We start from the raw sequence: 18,345 nt of genomic DNA on the forward strand, positions 1-18,345 counted from the left end.
GTCAGTGACGGCCTTCCTGACGGCCTCATTCATTCTTTTTTGGGCATCCTCTACAACAGCTTGTAGTTGCTCTTGGCTGACACACTCGCTGAAACCCTTAGGATTGTTGTCTGCAGTCTATTCACCTCCTGCCATTGAAAACACAACAACAGGAACAAACAGGTGAAAGTTATCCCTGCCAAATGACTACGTGGTTGTAGTGGTGTCACTTTTCACAGCAAGTGGAAGCGTCTTACCAAGCTCTTACCAAGTTCTTACCAACGCAAGCAGTGGGCGGTACAACCGGCGGCTGGTTCGTGATACCTGTGAGGTAGTGGTACCGAGATTGCAAGGCCCTTTGTCTGTACTGATCTGAAGAATTTGTGGAGCTTGGAAGGCAAACAAAGAGTAATATGTATATCTGGCACACAAGTCAGTAACAGAAAATAATGATGAATTATAGTCCAAAGTACTTGTTCTCGTTGCTGGTCTAAAGTGTTGCAAGTACCAGGTTGTGACAAAAGTATGGTGGATAGCAAGGTGATAGGTATGAGAAAAACAAGTATGGTGGATGGAAACAGCAACACAAACAAGGAACCAGACAGCTCACTTTGGGCTTCTCTATGTGCTCCTCTAGATATTGTTCCTCTTTTGCCCCTCTCTTTTTTTCTATTTTTTGGGCTGTCGTTGTTTTTTTGGGAAATTTTGACCTTTTTTTTATTTTTATTTTTCCTTTACTTAGGAGCACAAAAGCAGTAACCACAGAATATATGAGCTCAAACAAGTGTAAGACGTGGCCTGTGGAATTTTTAGAAAACTGGATGAAAATTGACAAAAACCTTGTGACCACGAAACGAGGATCTTGTGACCACTTTTTGGCCAATCTAAAAATTCCGAACCCCGGCAAAGCTGGGGATGGACGGATCCGAAATTTGCATATATGGAACATCGAAAACGGAGTTCGTATGCGAAAACTGGACCAGTTTTAAGAATTGGCTCCGAATTAGAGGACAAAACGGGAACAATATGTGCAAAATTGGTCACAACAGCCAAGATTTGATGGAAACGATGGGGGGAAACACACGAACTGGACTCTAATACGACCTAACCAGCAACAAGACCTCAACCAGGACACAAACTCAACACGACGGACTCTGAAACTGAAATATGCAAAGGCTATGGCACGGAAGGTTTTAGGATAGGAAAAACGAGTATGGCACTGGACTATGGGATGAATACGAAACACTCAAACTAGGGAATAAAAAGTGAACCTGACAGTATACCTTAGCTCTGATACCACTTAATGGAGACGGGGATCCCGATCTTCCGTCAGGTGATGATAACTATCGTTGTGGCGGAGAATGACACACCGATCCGGCTTCAGATCGAAAGATCGAACCCTGCAATCTTAGCACCACAGCTCCTCTGGTTATCAACCAAGTCTCGGACCAGGTTGACCTCGCCAAGAAGGTTAATCCCTACCTGCGCAACGAAGAACACAAGCAAGAACAAGAAAGATCGCAACCAAATTACAGATGTATGTTTAATCTCACGAGTTGGGGTCTCACAAACCGATGAACGGCGAAACTGTCTTGACAGAATAATCTAAGCAAAACCCAAACCCTAATGGAGGGGCGGCGGCTGTTTATGAAGACTCTAGGGTCGTGCAAGACCCCTGGACGCGCCCCTAATGGGCCCAAACTCGATACATGGTCCAACGGACCAAAAGACGGTGTCGCAGCACCCTGGCAGATTCTGGACGCTGACTTGTTTCGACGATTCTCGTTGATTCCGAACAGCTTTTGACGTGAAACTACTTGGATTGGCTTCCTTATCAAATTAGCTTTCCATCCATATGTGGATCATCGAAAACGGAGTCCGGATACGTCCTGGGCGACCAGTTTAAGGCAGACTGGTCCTGGAGGCCGAGGCAGACTCGAATTCGTGTTGGACTGGGCCTCCGGCTTGTGTTGGACGTCCTTGCTGGTCATCATCACCTCCTCCACGTCCTCTTAGTCCCTCTTGACCCTCTCCAATGTTCCTAAGCAAGATAACATCATTAGGTAGTAGTCTATTCTCAAAAGTATGAAAAGGATCGCTTAAGAACGAGCTCACCTGTAAATTGAGTTGACGCATTCGAGCCCGGGTCATTGGATCTTACATGACGGTTGGAGGATCAGCTGGTACATCCAAAGGAGTGATGTCCTCATCACGGTTGGCTTAAGTTTGCCACCAATGTAAATCCATTTATACTAGCACCAGTGTTGAGCCAACTGCTCATGTAAATGTATTTACAAAGGTGAAAGCCCCGGTTTGGCTTTCATAACGGAGTGACAATATTAGTGGACTAATATTTTCATGTGAGCTGAATAGGTGTTTAGTCCACAAGCTTGCCTTGAGCATTATGATGGCCACGGAGGAGGTGGCTAGGATAATGAGGTGCAATGGCTCAAGATGAGAAGAGATGATGGAAGTGAAAGCCAACGCAAAGGTATATGCATAGGGTGTTTGCTTTGACCAGCCCAAGGTTTGTACAGAAGCAATGGCTGTGTTTAGAATAGATAGCCGTACTATAAAGAGAGGAAGTATTTAGTTAATACGGTTATCTAGTACCACTAGGTGAGATCTAAAAATGCATGTGTATTAGATCGAGTGGAGCAGTGAGGAAGCAAGAGAAAACTTTTCCAAAACATTTTGAATATGCTAACTCAGTGCTAAAGGTGTTGATTGTCACCGGAACACCTATTGGAGTTAGCCATTTGAAAAGGTTTGACAAAATGAGCACGGTGCAGGGTTTTTACCTTCAGCGGAGCTCTTCGGTGAGAAGCACCGTGAGAGTGAAGGTGGATCTCCGGAACAGCCTAATCGTCTCTGTGTAAATTTTAGAGCAGTTCGAACATCATCGGAGCCCTCCTGTGGTCAATGGAGCTCATACCACCAATGGTTAGATCACTGCCCTAAAAACTAACGTTTCAGCTAAGCTAGCCTTAACTTCCTGTGCTTATCGGAGTTGGAGCACTAGAGCTTAGGCTCTGACGTTGCATGTGTTGGAGTTTTCAAAAGGGGTCAACAGATCTCTCTGATGGTCACTGGAGACTAAGGGTGGCCTAGAAAACCTTCTTCAGAACTCTCTAGAGTGCACCAGGAATCTTCCGTGGTGTCACCAGAGCTTTAGTCTAGAGAAGGTGTTTTTCGCAAGCGCATGGCTTTAGGCCCATTGGAATTTTTCGGTGGCCACTAGAGAGCACTGGAGTTTAGCTCGCCCAACGGCTAGTTTTTGACACAATTGATGGTGACTGTTGGGGGCTCTGGTGGACTACCGAAGGTCTCTGGTGACTATGCAACTAGCCCACTATGTGGGTAACAGCTAGTTTATTGAGTGAGCTTAGAAATAGAGGGTGTGGTCAGGCTTGTTGTGGCTCTCTTGGCACTCCTAATTGATATCAACAGCTATTAAAGCTCAAGAAACCTCTCCACTTACATTTGCTCAGTTGAGACTACATTTGGGTGAGACTAGAGTTGATCTAGTGCATTTGCTTTGAGAGTTACCATCTAGTGGCACTAATGGATCGTCTTGGTTATGGTTTTATTATTTTTCTACGTGATTTCAACCACCTAGACAGCTTGGGCAGTAGTGTGAGGGGCTCTTGTTGTCATTCTGTAACACCCTGTGTTTTGCATCTTGATAAAATTCACTAAAAATTGGAACTTTTTAAAATTTACAACGAATCAAAACCATGACTATTTATTTTCTGCAAAACCATTTAAAAAATGTTTTCCGAAAACCTCGCATCAAAATTCACCATATGCATTTGTGTTAAGATGTTTGTTTGAATGCTTGTGTGTTTGCTTTTCTAGAATTTATTGCGGCACCAAAAATATTCCTTGAAATTACCAATTCTATTAAAATAAAATTCTTTATAACCCCTGCCCTTATTTTTCAAAAAACACATCAACACAATAATATTGTTTTGCTTACATTTCTTTACTTAATTCTCTGAAAGAAGGAAAATATATCATAAACAAAAATATATACCCCTTAACTTAAATCCCTCCCTTTGATTTTCTGGAAATTACAAAAGAGGTCACAACAAAATAATAATAATAATAATAATGGAATACAAAATTCATTCATAAATAACAAAACATATTTTGTAATTAATCTCCATACTCTGAAATATATGGAAAATACATCATAATTATAAAAGAATATAATTTCTTAAAATTTGGGAATACACTAAAAATGCAAAACTATTTTTCATTCTTTCGTCTCTCTCCTGTGGTCACGTGTAGCCCCTCCCGTCTCCCTTTTCTCTCCCTTTTTGGTTTCCCCGCACGGCACCACGGCTTGGCCCAGCTCTGGCCCAAACCGGCAGCAGGCACAAACACAGTGTGGACACCGCGCCCGCACTGCATAGCCGCCGCGTCCGCCGCGTTGCCTGTGTCGTTTTCTCTGAGCATCCCTATCCCTTCCGGTGGCGTTTGAATATATGGAAACAGGGGGTGGGAAAGGGAAATAGGAGAAGGAATTAATCCAAACTCACGTTTGGGTACATGGTTTGAAAAGAGACGGTCTGGGTATGGGTATCGCGCTTCATCGTTCAAAACCCACCGGCGCGGGTGGGTTTGGGCGGAATACGGTGAAGTGGCATGCAAAATTACCTTTTTGCCATAAAAAAAGTGACTCTGCATAAAGCTCGGTGCTCTGTTCATCTCCCTCATCCCGAATCCCCCGGCTTCCAGCACGCGCGCCAACCGCGACGCCGCCGCCGTCCACAGCCTCCACCCGAGTGCCTTGGCAGCCGCAACAGCCGAGTGCCTTGGCGAACCATCGCCTGTCGCCTCGACGGCAGCGTTGTCGCCGCTCGGCCTCGTGTCCGCAAGCACGGTCGGCCCTCGCTAAATCTCCTGCCTGAATTCTACTTGGCTCCAGCACGCGGCCGCCGACCAGCTTGAGCAGGTGATTTTTCTAATTCTTCCATCCCATCTCACTTCCTGCCCTCCATTTTACTTCTTTCATTGATAGATGCTGCTTTCTCCCCATGCTTGATGATTGGTTGTGCATCCTGTCCAACGAATCTGAAGTTTCATATATAGAAAAATTAGGTGGGAAAGAATCACTGTTCATCGGTTTGTTCCCAGATGCGTGCATTCTAGATTAACTAATAATAAGTACTAGTGCTCTCTTACTTACTTTATTAGCCTAGTGCGTTGATCTTATATAGGATATATGCATGCTTTTGGTCTTGCCTACCAATGTCACTAGTATGTACATTACGCCACTTTATTTCAGTGGTAATTTTCACTAATGTATCCTCACATGTGTAATTAGCCTGCATCCATAGGGATATGCCATTTTATGCATGAATTATTTTTTTTACCTAACATTGACTTCACAAATATAGAGAGATAATGGCTCCAGGGTGTATCAATATCTTGATGCATCATGGAGGTTCATCTCATCCGGTCGAGGTTTAGATATTTTTATTAATTTCTTTCGTTCGGAGTTTTTTCAGGACTCCGTGTGCCCCGTTGGTTTCTTGATCTTTTTTCATCTTTTTTCTTGGTCCATTTTTTCTTCTTTTCCGTTTCCTTTTTTTCTCCCGTAGTACTGAGTTTTTTTTGTTTTTTGTTTTCGAAGTACCTCTGATTCCTCTTCTATTTTTAATCATAGATAAATATCAAGACAAATACTAAATTTTATATTATGGGTTCATCTAAATGCAACTTGAAACCTTTGACCTTAAATGTTGACATAGATTTGATTATAAATAAAATGTATTCTTATTACAACCTAGATCAGTCGATAGTACAACTAATCAAATCGTGAACTCAAATCTTGAGCAATTTATTGTCCAATCCGTAAATGTGTCTCCAAGTTTTACGCATGTACGAGTGCACTCCTCGATGATGGCTACTACATAGCAATTCGTGAGAAGTCTCTTGTCATAATCATCAGCGAACAAACCGTTCTTTTACATGTTGGCAACTAACTCTTTGCTGAATCTAATTAAAGATTAGAATTACATATTTTTATGGGTTCTCAAAGAAAGTCATGAAACTTGATGTTTTGTTGTACTGTGACATAGATAGTATGAAAAGTAAAGCTACGATATATTTACATGTAAATATTTTTGTGCTTTGCAATGGGAGAAAAAATATGTCAAGGTTATATTTGAAGTCGATACAGGTTTGGACATCGTCATTTATTCTCATCATAAAACAAACTCTATTCCAAATTCTAAGAAATTTCGGCTTATATAGATATATTGCTTTAGGGGGCGTTTGGTAGCAATTCTCCGGCTGTTCCACGAGCCGCTCCAACATGCCACGAACCAAACGGGTTGGCAGCTAACTGCTCCATGCGTGAATCTTCGAAATCCACAGACTAGAGCTGAAACACAGTCCTACAGCTGTAAAAACTAGCTTCAGTCGGCTTTGGCCTCCATGGTAGTAGACCCACCCCAAAATGCCCCGCCTCTTTGGTCGCATGGCCGGTCGGTAGCGGCGAGCACCTCCCAGGGCTAAAGGTGGTGGCGAGTGTAACACCCACAAATTTCAATTTTGAAATTAGGTTTAAAAATGATTTATTATGATATTTTATGTGCTCATGAAAATGTAGGAAACAAATTTTTTCATTAAATTAAAATTTATCATAAGGTAGCAACATGTTTGTGCATACATGCAGTTGCATATTTATTTTGTGATGATTGGGTTTGATCAAAACTTCGAAATTGAGTTTAAGAAATTCAAAAGGAATTTCTTTCACTTCCCCTCTCCTTCTCGGCTTCTGGCCCAGCCGGCCTGCTCCCTCACCCCGCGGTCCGTTTCTCTCATCCCCGCGAAGCCCAGCTGGCAGCTCAGCGCCGCATCGTCGTTTCCCTCTCCCTCGGCCCAGCGCGTCCTGCGGCCTAGCAGCGCACAGGCCCAGTCCTCTCTCTTCCTCTCCTCACTCTCTCGGCCCACTCCTGCAGCTGCAGTCGCAGCCCAGCTTCGGCCGCAGCCGCTCGGCACCCCGCGCACGCGCTCTTTCTTTCTCTGACTGCCTGGCCCTTCAACCGCAGACACTGATAGCCCGGCCCCACCAGTCAGAATCATCTCCGACCTCCAACAGTGAGCGACGCGGACTCCTCCATCATGGCCATGTTCGCCTCCGCTACAAACCCGCCGCTTTGGCGTGCGCCCTACGCAACTTGGCCCATAAAAGGCATGTAGGGTCGAGATGGCGACTAGAGGGGGAGTGAATAGTCGTTTCTAAAATTTAATCACGTCGGCTAACCGAAACAAGTGCAGAATTAAAACTATCGATCCAGCCAAGACTACACCCATCTATCTATGTTCTCTAGCACCTTGCAAAGATCCTAATTAAGCAATAAAGGTGTCAGGCTAACTAGAGCTCACCTAACCAATTCTAGGAGTAAAGTCACACAAACCTATGCCACTAGTATTTCAAGCAATGAGGGAGATTCTATACATGCTAGTAAGCAAAAGCACAAAGCCAACTAAGCTCACTAGCAATGCTCAATAACAAGGCAACCAATGTCAAATTAGAGAGCGCAAATACTTAGCTACACAAACTAAGCAAAGTGACTAACAAGGTTACACAAACCAAATTAGCCACGCAAGGGAGCTACTTCTATGCTACACAAGCAAGAAGATAACTAGTGAGCTACACAAGCTAACTAATTACAAGAGCAACTATACAAGCACAATGTATATAAAAGTAATCACAAGCTTGTGTAAGGGGATTGCAAACCAACGGGGAAAACAAGGTTGACACGGTAATTTTCTCCTGAGGTTCACGTGCTTGCCAACATGCTACGTCCCCATTGTGTCGACCGCTCACTTGGTGGTTCGGCGGCTAATTGGCATCACTCGCCAAGCCCGCACGTCGGGCACCGTAAGAACATACCTCGAAAGTGAGGGTAGCTCAATGGCACGCTCAACTAGAGTTGCTCTTCGCGGCTCCCGCGGGGCGAGCATAATGCCCCTCACAAAGCTCTTCTCCGGAGCGACGCACAAGCTTCTTGCGGGCTTCGACGGAGACCACCACCAAGCCATCTAGGAGGTGGCAACCTCCAAGAGTAACAAGCACCACCGGCTTGCAACTCGATCACCTAGTGCCACTCGATGCAATCTAACAATGCAACGCACTAGAATCACACTTGTGAGTTAGAGGGCATCCAAGCACTCCTACACAAGCCACATAGGTGTTAGGGTGCTCTACCACCAGCCCAAGGCCAGCCACACACTCCTTTTGTAGCCCCAAGGGCTAAAATAGCCGTCACCCCTTCACTAGGCAAAACGCGTACTGACCGGACGCGCAGGTCATAACGACCGGACGCGACTCTCCCAGCGTTCGGTCACTTACAGAGAGGTTCCAGAGAAGTTTTTCAGCGACCGGACGCGTCCGGTCATCACTGACCGGACTCTCCCAGCGTCCGGTCGCTTCTGGACATGCTAAAAACACTGATCGGATGCTGTGACCGGACTCGCAGGTGCTGACCGGACGCTGAGGTCGCAGAGTCCGGTCACAGACCTTTCAGCGCTAAAACGGCTATAACTCTTAGCTCCGAACTCCGATTTCGATGATCTTGGACATTTTGGAAAGCTTACTCAGAGGGCTACACATCCCACATGCATACTTGATCCAAATCACAATGGATCAAAGCAGTATTCCAATCCAAGGACCATCCTATAGTTCGGAGTACACCAAAAAACATTTTTCTCTTCTCTAAGTTCATTCACAACAACTCTAACTTCTTCTCCTTTGCAAATGTGCCAACACCACCAAGTGTGCACCACCATGTGTATGTGTGTTAGCTTTTCACAAACATTTTCCAAAGGATTAGTCACTCAACTTGCCACGCCACTCGATCCTAGCGATGATGCAAAGTTAGATCACTCGAGTGGCACTAGATGACCGATATGCAAACAAGTTTGCCCCTCTTGATAATACGGCCATCTATCCTAAATCCGGTCATCAACTTCTCTACACACTTATGACTGGTGAAATGAAATGCCCTAGGTTATACCTTTGTCTTGCGCATTCCATTCCATCTCCTCCAATGTCGATGCAACACATGCACCAACATGATCAACAATAATATGATCCACTTCATATCATCATGTGATCATATTGGTTCATCGATCTTGACTTCACTTGCTTTTCACCGTTGCCTTCGTCCATCGGTGCCAAGTCTTGCTCAAGCTTCACCGACACGCGGTCCATCGCTCCAAAGCCTCTGACTTGCCCTTCATGCTTGCAACCGGTCCATCAAGCCAAGTTTTGTCTTGATCTTCTCCACCTTGATCACATGACTCAATATCATGTCTTATGTGCAATGAGCTCCTTCATCATCACAGGTGTGAGCTTTGCAACATCTCCAAACCATTTTCACCTTCACGGCATATGTTGCTCACACACATGTACTTGTGGACTAATCACCTGTGTATCTCACATAAACACAATTGGTCCACCTAGGGTTGTCACTCAATTACCAAAACCACACAAGGACCTTTCAATCTCCCCTTTTTGGTAATTGATGACAACTCTACAAAGATATGGAAATTAAGCTCTTTTGGATTCATGTTGCTTGCCCAAGCAATTTTACCATGTGTAGATGATTTTGGACAAGTACCACAAACCCGAAATGGTAGTATAAGCTCCACCTACATATGTGCTAGAGTGTTTGTTTTGAAGCTTGCACATATGCATAGATTGAAATTGTGGGAGAGTAATTACTACTAAATGATGCTAAGGTGTATAAAGTAAACCTGTGAAGCGTGATACCAATCGGAGTTGCACCTTTAAGTTTATCCTAAGCACCATGGTTAGCTAGATATCACTTGGAAATAAAATCACTAGATACCTCGTGAGATCAACATTAAAACCAAGGTACTAGCATTACTTGAAAAGCATACCAAGTGTCTAGCTATCATCCTATGCATGCTAGTTTTCATTTCATCAATCAAATTCTACAACTAGCATACCTCACACAAGCATGCATATTGAATTTAAGAACTTATGCAATGCAAGCAAGCACATGAATATGCACATATCAAATGCAATCAATCAAAGTTCATGGGCTTGCTCTCCCTATTTGTGTGCTTCTCTTGTCCAAGAATTTTGATCCATCTCTTTTCTTCAATGTTGCTCCCTCTTTGTCCATGTCCATGTCCAACCTCTACTTCTTTGTTTCAATCTCTCCCAAAGCTTTCATATCTTATCTCTCCCCTTGTACAATCTCAATCTTAAAGTTTTCATATCTTTGTACAATACCTCCCCTTTTGTCATCAATTTCCATAAAAGGTGTGCTTCTCATTGATGCAAAGGTATGCATTTGGGGTAGATGGTTGAGACTTGAATCTTGCATTTTTTATGCACATCACTTGATTGTTGGAATGACACCACTTGTAGATACCACTTATAACTTGTACCACTTGTATCTTGTGTAGGGCTTCTTGAGATACCACACATAGGATCTTTGATCTTGATACCAATTTGTGTGACACCTCCCCCTATGTGATAGCATGGGTCATCCATTTGATACACTTGAGCTCTTGTAGGTGAGGGATGCATTTTTCATTTGATGATCACTTAAAGTTGAGGATCACTTGTGGAACCATCATCTTGCATGATTGATACCATGTATAGATGTGATACCACTTGAAAGAATCTTCTAGTATGGAACCACTTGTTGGATTTATCAATAAAAACCATTTCTTGAACATTTGCTATCTTCATGAGTACCACTTATAGGATATCACTTGTGAGTTGATCTAGACATCATTTGTAGATTCTTAATGAAATACTTGAGTCTAGATACCACTTGTAACAAACAAACTAGATATCCATTTGCATTGTTGTCTTGTGCTTGTACTCTTATCACTATCATGAGCTTCTATGGTTGACTTGAACTATATTGATTTGCTTAAGCTTCCAAGTCTGGTTTGAACCAATGATAAGCTTCTTCACACCTCTTGTAAGGGTTATCTTGCCAATGTTGTACTTGTTACTTGTTAGCAATCCAAATTAAGTCAAGTAATTGGGTTTAGTAGCTCATGAACAAATTCATATACTAACCACTAGATCAATTTATCATTCAAGCAATAGTGTTAGGCTATGAAATTAAACATTTCATTTGTTATGCATGATCCTATGAAGCATGTACTATATGCACTAACCACATACTAGTAATTTATGAAATGATCATGCATATTACAATGATACCTTTGCTATGTTGGAGTAGGGGATAGTCACATACATTTCAATTCATTACTTTAATAGCAATGTGAAGTCCAATTATAAGCTTGGTAAAGACCAATAGATACCATTTTGAATTCTATTCTTCACCCACATGAAATGAATACCAATGAAGACCAATCACCTCGGAATCAAATGATGAACACAAAGATTTTTTACCGAGGTTCACTTGCTTGCCGGCAAGCTAGTCCTCGTTGTGGCGAATCACTCACTTGGAGGTTCACGCGCTAATTGGCATCGCATGCCAAACCCTCAATAGGGTGCCGCACAACCAACATAAGATGAGGATCACACAAGCTACGAGCAATCCACTAGAGTACCTTTTAGCTCTCCGTCGAGGAAAGGTCAAGAACCCCTCACAATCACCACGATCGGAGCCGAAGACAATCACCACCCTCCGCTCAACAATCCTCACTGCTCCAAGCCGTCTAGGTGGCGACAACCACCAAGAGTAACAAGCGAATCCCACAGCGAAACATGAACACCAAGTGCCTCTAGATGCAAACACTCAAGCAATGCACTTTGATTCTCTCCTAATCTCACAAAGATGATGAATCAAAGATGGAGATGAGTGGGAGAAATTTGGCTAAGCTCATAAGGTTGCTATGTCAATACAAATGGCCAAGAGAGTGAGCTTGAGCTGGCCATGGGGCTTAAATAGAAGCCCCTCACAAAATAGAGCCGTTGGGCTCCTCACTGCACTGAACACGGGCCGACCGGACGCACCGGTCAGATTGACCGGATGCTGGACCTCAGCGTCTGGTCGCGCGATGCACGCCATGTGTCCCCTCTCTTCAAATACTGAGCGCCCAATCCCAACGGTCAAGTGATGATCGGATGCACTGCTACGAAGTGACCGGACGTAGGACCTCAGCGTCCGGTCGTTTCCAGTAGGCATCTAGAAGTGAAAAATCACGATCGGACGCGTCCGGTCATGCTCGACCGAACTCACCCAGCGTCCGGTCACTCGGCATCTTCTTAGTGCGCTGCCACGTCAGCAGGACTGGATCCTACCGAGACCAGCGTCCGGTCACTTACAGTGACCTCCGTCTTTTCTATATAGGGCGCCGTTGAAGTTCCTAACCCTTGTTCAAATGTGCCAACCACCAAGTGTATCACCTTATGCACATGTGTTAGCATATTTTCACAAACATTTTCAAGGGTGTTAGCACTCCACTAGATCCTAAATGCATATGCAATGAGTTAGAGCATCTAGTGGCACTTTGATAACCGCATTTCGATACGAGTTTCACCCCTCTTAATAGTACAACTATCTATCCTAAATGTGATCATACTCACTAAGTGTCTCGATCACCAAAACAAAATGGCTCCTAACATTTATACCTTTGCCTTACGCATTCCATTCCATCTCCTCCAATGTCGATGCAACACATGCACCAACATGATCAACAATGATATGATCCACTTTGTATTATCATGTGATCATATTGGTTCATCGATCTTGACTTCACTTGCTTTTCACCGTTGCCTTCGTCCATCGGCGCTAAGTCTTGCTCAAGCTTCACCGCCACGCGGTCCATCGCTCCAAAGCCTCCGACTTGCCCTTCATGCTTGCAACCGGTCCATCAAGCCAAGTCTTGTCTTGATCTTCTCCACCTTTATCACATGACTCAATGTCATGTCTCATGTGCAATGAGCTCCTTCATTATCACATGTGTGAGCTTTGCAACATCTCCAAACCATTTTCACCTTCACAGCATATGTTGCTCACACACATGTACTTATGGACTAATCACCTATGTATCTCACATAAACACAATTGGTCCACCTAGGGTTGTCACTCAATTATCAAAACCACACAAGGACCTTTCAAGGCAGCCTTGAGCCGCGCCGCACCCCTATTCCAAACCCTAGCACACCCAGTCGCCCTAGTTTAGCACTAGCACCGCCACTTGGATCTCGCCGAGAAGAAAGTCGATGCCGCAGTGCTCGTCTCATCGTTCCGTCGCTTCGCCGTCGTCCAGCGCTGTTTTTAGGCCTTCGGGATCTGGTAAGAAGGCCCTAGGTGCCCACATTCGCCCTCTCTTGCTCTGGCTTTACACCGTCACTGGTGCTTCACCAAACTTCCCGATCCGCTCAAGCGAGCTCTGTGCTGCCACTGTGCCCTCGCGGTCTCTCCCAATCCCCACTCCGAGTTCGCCATGCACCCCTATCTCTCCCTGCGCTCTTGCTTTGTCTAGTGATGCCTAGAATCGGCAAATAGCCGAACACCGACGAGGTCCCCTGCTTTTCTGGCCGTGCGCCGCCATCCTAGCTCGCTACCGGTCACTCCTCCCCCTCCCGATCTAATCTCCACCATCCAGTCTAGATCCAACGGCTGACAGAGCCTGTTACCCCTTCGCCATGGCCTTTTGCAGTCTAGTATCTTATATATGTTTTATAATCATTCAAATAAATGGAGTTTATAGTTTTCCTTATTCTCGAATAAAAGCAACTTAGGGTTTTCACTCCGATCTTTTCTAAATAAAGTAAGATTAGCTTTCTCTTGGTTTTCTAAATCAAAACTAAATTGACCTAATATGATTTAGATATTTGTATAGAATAATCTAAATATACTTTTATAAAATAAATAAAGACTATAGTTTTCTTTTCCACATATAAAGTAAATCTTTTGGTAGTTGTATCTTTTTCGTTATAGCTTCGTTTAGTGTGCTTTTCGCATCTGTGTGATCGTAGCAACGCGTAGATTTGATTTCAAATTCTTTTTCACTGATTGGTGTATTGTTCTAATATAGATATGTTTGGATGTTATGCATGTTTGTTCAGATGCTTGTGTGGTGCTTTATGATCATGTCCAGTCGGTGAGCTATACGTGGTGAATGAAGAAGCAAATCTTTGAAGTTTTGGACTTGAAGAAGGATCTAAGTTTAAGACAAGTATAGCATGGGATCTTCCTTGTTATCATATACACCTTTAATCATTTTATTCATGCTGCATGTGTCTACCTTGACAACTATAGTAATTTTCCTAGCTAATTCATATTCTGGATTCCTTGACACCTTTGGGTTATTGCATTGGGTAGCATGATGCTAGTGCTCAACTAAAGCCATGATCTTGTAACTTGACTAATGGTATATACAATAAACATTAAAAGATGCTTTTTAGCAACATGGAACAAGGGGGCTAGAGCATTGGACTATTTTTATGGTGCTCTAGATTCCTCTCCCTAAGGACTTATCTGTAAATGATCATCCGGGACTTACAATACAACTGTGAGGGCTACATGGCTCTGACTTTAGCTCAGTATGGGGATATTTTCTAGCTTGTTAGTGGTTACCTTTATTAGCATAAGAATGACTTACCAAATCGGGTATAGGACAGCCTTTGTCCCCTTATGTATAGGCTACATGTCATTGTGCCATTAGGAAGGGTGTTCCTATATCTGTTTGCTGAGTGAATCTAATGGCCCTAACTTGTTAGATGAACCTTTGAAAGGCTTCATAGTGAACCCTATCGATCTTCCTTGGAAGTGGGTCAAGAGATTAGCTACCTCGGGTGAAAGGGTAAATCACGACTCAGTGAAAGTGAACAACCTCTGCAGAGTGTAAAACTGGTATACCAGCCGTGCTCACAGTCACGAGCGGCCTTAGAACCCTTATGGAATAGATGATGGACACTGATGATACTGATGATGAAGATGATCACTAATGATTACTATTTATGCTATTCATTATTCATGTTTACCAGATCATGTGTTTATGTGGGCTTGTGAATAAACTTGTTGCCACCCAATTGCTAAAAGATGACTCATTAAAAGCTAATCGTAGTTAAACCAGTGTCAGCCTTTTGAGCCTCATGAACCCCATGTTATATTTGTTGAGTACGACAAGTACTTACACTTGCTTTACTTTTTAACTCTTTGGAAAAATCCCGGATGGGTACCAGATTGCTAGAGTTTGGAGGAATTAGGCTTGTGATCAACCAGTCAGTTGTCCCTATGGAATTGGAGTCTGCACCCAAAGATTGGAGTTGTCTTTCCGCTCTTTGCAATCTAAGGTTATATCCTTTATACTAAGTATGTTATATATTATTAAGCATTGTCTATTGATATTACCTTTATTTATGGCTATATATGAGATTTGACTTCCTAGGCTCATATATGGTGTGTATCTTGTTTTATTCTTAAAATCGGGTGGTACAATATGGTATCAGAACAATGCTGACTGTAGGATGCAAGCCTAGATAGAACTGGACGTTTTAGCATGCTTTCATCTTTGCTTAGTTCTTGCTTTCTCTCCAACCTTGTTATTTGCTAAAAGTTATGCTCACTTCGGCCTCTGTTTTGTTATGAAAACCTTGTCTCTATTCTCAATCCTCTCTCTTCATCTAAATAGATGGGTCATAATGAGGAGACCACCAGCATCAAAGGTCGAGAGGACCAGGCTACGTTGTCCATGATTGTATTCAACAAGGAGAAGCTTTTAGCTATCCAACAACAAGTACTAGACGCAATGACTCAACATGGAGGTCCTCAATAGTGCTTGCCACAGGGTCAAACCAACATACCAAAGGGACAAGTGAAGAGACAAATGGCAAAAGCTTGGAAGAAAATGAAGTCCAATGAAGGTGCTGGTAGTAATTCGCTTGGAAGTCATCATCAATGTCAATGCTGCAAGCATTATGGTCTTCCCTGTCTTCAAAACAAGTCTAATAAGAGGGAAGTCAAGGTGAACTCGAGTTGTGAAGCTAATGTGGATAAGAAGAGGAAAGCGGTCTCACTAGAGCTAGAATTGGGAAGCAATCAACATTCAAGTTCTACTACATTGTCACATCCAGCTCCAATCCCTAGTCAGATAAACTCAGACTCTAAAGAGTCAGAAGTTTCTCAAGCTAAGATTACTCCACTCTTTCCACATGAGGCACGTATAGATGGGTGGACAATGACCTATAAGGAGTTTCAACCCCGAAAGATCAAGCGAGCTAGAAAGTGGTCCAGTCAAACAAAGATGAACCTTCAGAGTCAGCAAGCTGACAACACACTAAGCAACAATTCTGTGGAGTATGACATCACAAAAGATCCAACTAAGAGAAAGTGTTATCATTGCCAGCAGGAAGGACATTATGTTCAATTTTGCCCACAGAAGAATCAACAATTGTACCATGGAAGTGCCCAAAGTCAGATCACTACAAGGTTGCTACTAGAAAATATCAGTGATACCCAACCCGAAAGAAGCATTTGGTGAGATTGACGAATGAAGAAGTCATGCTAGACTACCCAAGATTAACAAAGTGAAGATGTGTTGGCCTCACTGTCATGCAAGGGATGCTACTCTAGATGCCCTCGCAGCCACACCTTAGTTGAGGAATAGGAGTTTGTGCCTTTTATGTAATAAAAACGATAGTATCGCAAGTCGAGTCAATGAATGAGTTGTGCACCTTTAGTGTTTTGTTGAATTGTCATTATGCTTGTGATTGTTTTGCATCTTTGAAATGACTGCAATGATGTTGTTGGGTGTTCACACAATTTTATTTAGCTTATAGGCCTAAGGTATAAGGATCAGTGCAATAAATAGTTGGGTTATGGTTTTCTTCTGTTTCCCTATTCCGTCTTTTCGGAGCAGCCTGCCCTCTTTGGTTTATATCCCTAGTTTTGGATGATAAAAAATCATGAGAAAATTCTGGACCATAGTAGACTTCGATATTTTTCTGAGACCGCAAGAACCGCCCTCATATCTATTAGGGTTATGGAGTTATGAAAATCACAAGAGGATGCAACCGTGCTGTCTAAAATCTGGAGTAGGTTCTGTTGTGCACTATTTTAGACTATCTAAACTGTAGAATTTGGAAAAGTGTTCTATAAGGAAGTTGTGGAGGATTTGATAAGCTTTCCGACATTATAAGCTACAATTTCATTGGATTAACAGAATGAGAGTTACAGCTGTTTTACTGCACTGCTGTTTTTTCTGCTCACGAGGAATTTTAGATTTCTTGTTCTTGTCCATACACAAGAGTATCATTGGGATGTTAGAATGCCCTGATACTGGTTACCTCATCTAGAAGAAGGTGCAAGCTACCCTTTTTGTGTCCCCTAGTTGATCTTTTCTTAAGGGGGTAGCCAAATTAAAGAAGTTGCAAGACGAAGGCTTCATACGTTCTGGTGCTTCACTTGAAAGTATAGGTTATGTCTCTGGATGAGAAGTCACTATCAAGCATAGGTATCTTTGTTAAAGATGTGTTACTTGTTGGATCAAGGAGCTCGGATATTTTCCTATATTGGTTATCACTTCGAGTTATTATCAATTAGGAGTGAGTTTGGTTGTAACCCATCCAAGTATGTAAAAGTGACGCGGAGTTCCTTGGAATAGTAAGATTTTATCAGAGGTTCGTTGGAGGTTTTCCGAAGATCATTAGAAGAAGGTTGCAATGGTATTGGGAAAAAATTATTAAGTTCATTTGGATCAAGAAATCTTAGGTGAGCTTGGAAGAAGAGGTTGAAGTAAAACATATGTATTAGTTTTGTTAGATCAGGGCAAGAGCTGTATATCCATTATGATGCAACCTATCAAAGGTGTGGGATGCGTCCGTATACAAGAAGAAAAGTAGTGGCTTGTTTATTAAGTCAACTAAGGAAGTGTGAGTTGAACTACCTACCATGTTATCTAGAGTTATCCATTGTGAAGCATGGAAGTACTATCTTTTTTTATGTAAAAGTGGCATCTAGGTGGATCACAAGAATCTATAGGACATGTACACTAAGTTGGTCTTGAGCTTGTGATATCCTCGTTGGAATGAGATTGATTATGACTTGGAAAAGTGCTATCACCTGGAGAAGTAAAAGTCACAGCCGATGTCCTTAGCAACGGAGAATTGTGCTAAGAAGGTTCGGGTGACACCAAGGACTAAGAATTGTATTCCAAGTTCGAGCAACTTAACCAGAATCATTAATGTTTTAAAGATTGGTAGTAGAATTTCCTTCTGACTAAGAGATTCGTCAGGCTTCATTGGAAGGTGGATATTTTAAGAGAATTGGTATTAAAGGAAAGGTGGCCTAGTGATTGGAGTTACTTGAGTATTGTTTGGAGTATCTGTTAGAATTTTGGAATTAGTTGAGCAAGATACTCGGAGTAACACTAACAGGT

Source organism: Miscanthus floridulus, chromosome 9, assembly GCF_019320115.1.
Source record: "Miscanthus floridulus cultivar M001 chromosome 9, ASM1932011v1, whole genome shotgun sequence".
Classification (NCBI taxonomy): domain Eukaryota; kingdom Viridiplantae; phylum Streptophyta; class Magnoliopsida; order Poales; family Poaceae; genus Miscanthus; species Miscanthus floridulus.